Source organism: Vigna angularis, chromosome 1 (genome assembly GCF_016808095.1).
Source record: "Vigna angularis cultivar LongXiaoDou No.4 chromosome 1, ASM1680809v1, whole genome shotgun sequence".
Lineage (NCBI taxonomy): Eukaryota > Viridiplantae > Streptophyta > Magnoliopsida > Fabales > Fabaceae > Vigna > Vigna angularis.
The window spans coordinates 38,800,068-38,807,055 of record NC_068970.1 but is presented as its reverse complement, the minus strand read 5'-3'; the positions used below and the strand labels follow the sequence as shown (position 1 = coordinate 38,807,055).

General features: G+C 38.0%; 1 non-coding gene across 1 annotated transcript; it reads right to left on the bottom strand.

The window, feature by feature from the left end:
* Positions 1-416: 416 nt before the first annotated feature.
* On the bottom strand, positions 417-523 carry LOC128195153 (small nucleolar RNA R71). Its single transcript, XR_008246725.1, has one exon. It is a non-coding gene; the product is annotated as a small nucleolar RNA R71 (small nucleolar RNA).
* Positions 524-6,988: the final 6,465 nt, after the last annotated feature.

Genomic DNA, 6,988 nt, shown 5'->3' with positions numbered 1-6,988 from the left:
ACAAAGAAGAAATGGAAGATAATCGTACAGGAGAAGGTTCTGGGCAAGGAAGACGTACTCTTGCAGATTATAATACTTTCTCAGGACCTCTGCACTTCAACAGTATTGCAAGACCAGTGGTGAATGCTGCTAACATGGAGATGAAGCCAGCTCTTATTCATCTGGTGCAGAACAATCAATTTCATGGATTATCCCACGAGAATCCATACACTCACTTGGCTACTTTCATGGAGATCTGTAATACAGTGAGGATTCATCAGGTTCCAGATGAAGCAATTCGACTCAGCTTATTTCCATTCTCATTGGCTGGTAATGCAAAAATGTGGCTGAATTCCTTTCCAGAGAATAGTCTGACAGTTTGGGATGATGTGCTTGCTAAATTTCTGAATAAATTCTTCCCTCAGTCCAAAGTCAATAAGGGAAAACAGGAGATCTCTTCTTTCCAACAAGATGCTGATGAAACTCTAGGTCAAGCATGGGATAGATTCAAAGGCCTACTGAGAAAAACTCCTACTCATGGATTTGATGAGCCTACAATGTTAAATCTATTTCTTGGAGGGCTGAAATCTCAAACAAAGTTAATGTTAGATGCATCAGCTGGAGGTAGTATCAGATGGAAGACGCCTGAAGAAGCACATGATCTGATTGAAAACATGGCTGCGAATGATAATGAAGTTCAGAGTGAAAGAGCCCAATTTCAACAAAAAGGTGTTCTTCAGCTTCAATCTCAAGATGCTTTATTAGCTCAGAACAAGATTATGACTCAGCAACTTGAGACATTAATGAAGAAGTTATCTCAGCTACCTAAAGAACTGCAGAATGTTTCTCAAACTCAACATCAGATGGTTCAAAGTTGTGAATTATGCGGAGGAAATCATAATAATGGTCAATGTGTAGTGCAAAGAATGTCTCATGAAGAAGTGAATTATATGGGAAATCAAGGTCTTCAGACGAATTATAATCAAGGTCAGAGTTTTAATCAAGGATGGAGACCTCATCCGAGTATGGGACAAGCTGTTCCTTTCAATAGACCACCTCCACAGAACTTTCAGCAACAACCTACTCTGACAGACAGAACTTCAAAACTGGAAGAAACTCTTCAGCAGTTTATGCAGGTATCAATTTCCAACCATAAAAGCACAGAAGCCTCACTTAGGAATTTGGAGATTCAGGTGGGTCAATTAGCTAAGAAGTTGGAAGAAAAACCAGTGAAGGACTTTGGGGCGAACACTGAAGTAAATCCAAAGGAAGACTGCAATGTTATTACTACAAGAACTGGAAGAATGCTGGAAGAAAGAGGGATTGAGAAAAAAGTGAGTGAAGAAAAAGATGAGATGAGTAAACAGGGAGATGAAGAAGAAGAGAAAGAGGATAGAGAAAGTGAAAAAGAGAGAGAGGGAGAGAAAAAGAAAGAACAGATGTATGAGAAACCTCTTCCTTATCCAAAGGTTTTCTCTAGAAACGAGAAGGAAAAACAGTTCAGGAGTTTCATTGATATTTTCAAGAAGCTGGAAATCAAGATGCCCTTCTCAGAAGCACTGAAACAAATACCTGCTTACTCAAAATTCATGAAAGATTTGCTCACAAAGAAGAGAAAGTATATTGAGGAAGAAACTATAGAAGTACAGGGCCAGTGCAGTGCTATCATTCAGAAGTTGCTTCCACCAAAGTTTAAAGATCCAGGCAGTTTTACAATTCCATGCACCATTGGTAAACTGGCTATTGGGAAAGCGTTAATTGATCTTGGAGCCAGCATCAATCTTATGCCTCTGTCAATGTTTAAGAAGGTTGGAGAATTAGAGTTGAAGCCCACACGCATGACTCTACAATTGGCAGACAGATCAATCAAATATCCGCATGGAGTAGTAGAAGATGTGTTGGTAAAGGTAGACAAATTCTTATTTCCAGTGGATTTTGTTGTCATGGAGATGGAAGAGGATAAAGAAATTCCTTTGATTTTGGGAAGGCCATTCATGAAGACTGCTCAAGTATTGATTGATGTTGATGATGGAAAGCTTAAATTGAGGGTTGAGAATGAAGAAGTAAATTTCAATGTTTTTGAAGCAATGTCTCACCCAAATGATGAAGATACATGCTTTCAAACTGATGAGCTTGAGGAAGTCTGCATGATGGAACAGAAGACGATGCACATATCATCACCTCTTGAAAGAACTCTTGTTGATGCTTGTGAATTTTTACTTGTAGATGAAGAGAAGTTAATTGATGAATGTATACAGAGTCTAGATGCTTTGAAGGAGATTCCATCTGATGAAAAAGAGATAAAAGAAAAGAAGCTGGACTTGAAGTTGCTACTTTCACATTTGAAGTATGCTTTTCTTGACAAAGATGACAATAAACCTGTGATCATCAGTAAGGCTGTATCCACTCTGGAGGGAGAAAAGTTGATTGAATTCTTGAAAGTGGACAAAGGAGCTGTAGGTTGTTCAAATTCTGATCTGAACGGAATAAGTCCTTCTTCTTATTCCATGCATATAATATTCATGAAGGATGATTTCAAACCGTTGGCTCAACCACAGAGAGCTTCTTAGTGTCAAGCTAAAGACGTTAAACAAGCGCTTACGGGGAGGCAACCCAGCTTTCTAACTCTATCTATTTATGTTTTCAGTTATTTTGGTTGTGTGGATTGAAGCTGAATCTGTTTGGTTGTGTGGATTGAATTATGTTTCTGCAATGATTTGATTGTGAAATGTGTGTTTGAAGTTTGAATTTGAATTTTGAATTCTGTCCATGATAATTGGCATGATTGTGAGATTGTTATTACAAAATCTGAGTTTTAGAACTTGTGTTATGATTATATATGAGTTGTTCTTGAATCTGATTGATTGTGACCCAGAAGTTGAATATCTGAGTGTACTGAGACAACTTTGAAAGCAAGTGAGAAGTTGTTATTACTATGAATTTGATTTTTGCATAATTCTTATTAATACAGATTCATTCTGGTTTAGAAATGAGAAAGGCAATTATTTGTTGTTGAAATTAGCTACTTGGCCAGATGACTACCCATATGTGAATATTCATCCATTGTTATCCTGTTTGAGCCTTATATATATTTTTTGTGAACCTTGAGCTTATTACAGAACAATCTACCTTATCCAACACTCTAGGAGAAGAGAACAAGAAACATATTTGTCAAGATGATAGGTAGAAATTAAGTTTGGGGGAAATCATAATCAGTTGAGTCTTAAACTGATGAAAAGCAATATGAAAAAAAAAAAAATTATATCAAAGTTAGAGAAAAAAAAATGTGTTATGTGATGAATGAAGAGGAAGTTGATAAATAAAGTTTCAATGTTGTTATGTTCTTGTTCTCCTCTTCTTTAGTGTTGTTTTGTTTCCCTGTAAAACCATGTTTCTTCTAGCCAAGCCAAGTTATAACCTGAGAAAGTCCTTTTGATTTAAATCAGAATGTTTGATGTGTATATGAGATGACTTGCAAAAGTTGATGAAGTAGTTGATAACACTTTGAGCGTGAATTTGAGTGTAAACACTTGCAGGTTGAGGTAAACACTGATTGAGCACATTTGTACTATTCTTTTTCTGGATGTCTTATCATTTTGGATTCAAGAACTTGTCAATATAGAAGTTATAACATTTGATCTGAATATTTGGAGGTGTAGGTACAATCCTTACTTTTGTGACAGAGATTTTGTGATGGAATACTAACTGCTTTGTTGGGTTCGTTTTTCTGTTGTTTTTGTGTATTTTCATGAGGACACGAAAATATATAAGTTTGGGGGAGTTTGATAGGTGTGAACTTTGCTTATATTTGTTGCTTAAATTGTCGTGCTTTTGAGTAAGTTTTAGTGTTAATTCTCATGAAAAGTATATATTTGTGGTGTAAAAATAGTTTTGATTGTTTAATTATGTTTTTGAGTGTTTTTGCGTGTTATTTCGCAGTAGAATAAGGATTGGATACTATCACAGACTTGGAGAGCGTCAATTGTCGAAGCCAGAAGGATCAAACTGCCAGAACGAACGCTCGCCCAGCGGACGGACGCTCGTCGCCCAGCGAGGACGTTCGTTCAGCGTGCAGAGAGGCTCGTCCAGCGCAGAGGACGTTCGTCAGAGGACGCTCGTCCAGAGTGCAGAGGACGTTCGTCAGAGGACGCTCGTCCAGAGCGGCAGAGGACGCTCGCCCAGCAGGCAGAGGACGCTCATCCAGAGTGAGGACGCTCGTCCAGCGCTCGTCCAACGCTCGTCCAGCAGAGGACGCTCGTCCAGCATAGGATGCTCGTCCAGAATAGGAGAGGACGCTCGTCCACGTTCGTCCAGCGAGTGCACGCCCGTGACCCAAAAGTAGACGCTCGCCTTGCGAGAGAGCGAACGCTCGCCCAGCGAGAACGCTCGTCCAGCGAATAGTGGACGTTCGTCCAGCGAGGATAAAAAGTGGACGCTCTTCCAGCGAGTGGACGTTCGTCGCCCAGCGAGGACGTTCGTCCAGCGAGCTTTAGACGTTCGTCCAGCGAGGTCAAAAAGTGGACGCTCGCCCAGCGATCAGAGGACGCTCGCCCAGCGACGGACGCTCGCCCAGCGAGCGTACGTTCGTCGCCCAGCGAAAAATCACTTATGGTCCTTTCTTTAAAAACGCGATCCAGAGGCAGAAACCAGTCAGTTCTGGAGGGGAGAAGCTAGGGGAGACTCTGCAGCTCACGTTCATGCTCGTTTTGGGTGCTCCGGAGTGGAATTTCAACACTTTCTACCATCCAATCCATCCTTTATCGCTTCTATGATGTATATGTGTAGCTAGAACTCCATTTCACTGGGGTTGAGAGTACATTTCTGAAACTCTTTGTAATTTCTATATTAATGCATGATCTTGTATGAATTTTGTGTTCTATCTTTATTATTCATGCCTATGATGAGAATCTGAGCTATTTGAACGGTTAAATCATTGAGAAATGTATGAGACCGCGGACCTAGGATAGAACTGCTAAAGGATTTCGAGTCCTAGACATAGGAGGAAATTTTTAGTCATCTGTGACATTGTGATTAAGGCAAATCTGATAACTAAATTATCTAAGAGATTAGGATTTAGTTTGAATGATTCTGAACGGGCATCTGAGAGATCAGGACTGCATGCGCCTAGGATGTTGATGCTTAATTTTGAGGAATTGTGTTAGTAGAAAAATTACTTGAGTGATGAACTTGAAAATCAACCCCAGTGAACTTTAATTCATCTGTTTTTACCACTTTAATTTCATCTGTATGCAAATCTTACTTGTGTTGTAAAATTAATCGCTAAATTAGTAAACTTTAATCATTCTGTGAATCAAAACAAATCTCTTGGGAAAACGATTTCCGGACTTACCGGTTTATTACTTGGACGATTCGGTACACTTGCCGAGGTCTCAACAGTCCATTTGTGACTCACCTCTCCTTCCCGGGAGCTACTTGGAAAACTTTCATCATTAGTTTCTTTCTAGAAATCCTCCACCAAAACGGAAAATCATTTTGTGAAAATCTTTATCATTCATAGTCGTGAAAATTTTGAAAACCTTTGTGAAAAAATTTCTTCTTCATAACAACATGAGCGATCATTCACATCATTTTAGTTTGCATGGTAGTTTTTGGGATCATAGTAGTTTATATTGTAGATAGTAAGGATGAGTTGTATTTAAGAGTTGAGAAGGACATTCCACATTTTAGTAGTAAAGTTGATCCAGTGTCATACTTGGGTTGGGATAAAAGGGTTAAAAAGTGCTAGAATTGAAGAAATATTAAAAGCTAAAGTTGAAGAAGCTTTAAGAACTAGAGAAGAGGAAATAAGAGCTAGAAATGAAGAAGCTCTAAGATCTAGAGAAGAAGAAATTCGAAGAGCAAGATTTAAAGAAGCTAAAAGAGTTAGAGAGGAGGAAGCTAGAAGAGAAATGGAGGAGAAAGAAAAGAAGGAGATATTAGAAAATGATAGAAGAGAAAGGGAGGAGAGAGAAAAGAACGAGAAAGAAGTAAATGAAAGAAGAGAAAGGGAGGAGAGACAAAAGAAAGAGAAAAAAGAGATTAAGAAGAGAGAAAAGAAGAGGAAAAAAGTTTTACTCAAAGAAGAAGTGCTACTCAAGGAGCCTCTCACTCCCCCAATCATAATTGAGTCAAGAATTTTAAAGGGAGTTCTCCCATCTTTAAACTCTTATAATTGCATTAATGATTCTCATTTCTTAATTCCAGCCTTAACTCTTGAAGAATTTTTAACTCCATTTCCACTTCTCATAGTTTTAAACTCCTCAATAACTTTTGAAAAATCACATTTTGAGTTGTTTTTGCCTAACAAATTAAAAATAACTCAAGGTGAACAAAAATATTTTTGTAAAGTAGGTCTTATTACTTTTAAAGAAAAATCTAAAGAAACTAGAACAATAGGTGTTCAATGCTTCAAGTGTTTTGAAAAAGGAAAGTTTCTTTTGAATTTCCTCACAAAAGAATAATGCTTTTAAAAGATCAACACACTCGAAGCCTCAATGACTCTTATTATTCACCTAGTGAAGAAAAAGTTTTAGATTCTATAGAGAAAATAATTTTTATTATAGAAAATCATTACAAAAATACCAAAAGGCTTTATTCATTTGTTCTTTACTTTGGATATACTTTTACTCTGGTACAGAAACTTATTCAACTTTTGTTTGATGGATACTGCAAGTACATCTTTGTCCGGCAGGAGGAAATAAACAACCAAAGTTGTAGTCTGTTAGATGAAGAGATGAAGAGATAAAGATCCTGGTGTTGAGTGGTGTTGGTAGATGTCTTTCAAGGAGGTAAGGACAACCATGAAGGATAAGGTATGAAGAGGTCTAGAAGAAGACATTTCATTAGGTGAGATCTAAGGAAGAAAGGACTTGCAATGTTAGTAAACTAACTTTACATTCAACTAAGTTATAAAGAATTACACAAGGTTGCCTCTCATTTTATAAGTGAAAGAGTAGGCTAGCATTCAATGCACTAGAAAGGAACTAGAAGATTCCTATGGTAAGGGGAG